The sequence below is a fragment of the Mesitornis unicolor genome, unplaced genomic scaffold (genome assembly GCF_000695765.1).
Source record: "Mesitornis unicolor isolate BGI_N332 unplaced genomic scaffold, ASM69576v1 scaffold39097, whole genome shotgun sequence".
Lineage (NCBI taxonomy): Eukaryota > Metazoa > Chordata > Aves > Mesitornithiformes > Mesitornithidae > Mesitornis > Mesitornis unicolor.
This window is the reverse complement of record NW_010196447.1, coordinates 1-293: the sequence shown is the minus strand read 5'-3', so window position 1 is coordinate 293 and position 293 is coordinate 1.

Below are 293 nucleotides of genomic sequence, written 5' to 3'. Positions count from 1 at the left end.
GGTGCGCCCCCGGGAATGCGCCCCCAGCCACAGCTGCCTCAGAGCCGGCCCTGAGTGCGAGGCGCTGCCGCTTTAAGAGTGAGCGAGGGGCACTCACCGCCCTCCCCTTCCTCTCCGGAAAATGGCGGCTCCCAGGGGAGCTTCAGCAGCGCCCCCCCACTTCTTCTCGGCCGCCCTCCCACGTGATCGCCGAGCGCGCTCGCCTGCGCCGTGTCCCCGCCCTATGCCTCTCGCCGATTGGCTGCCGCGGCCCGGCGGCGGACGGCGATTGGCCGGCGTTGGCGCGCGAAGGG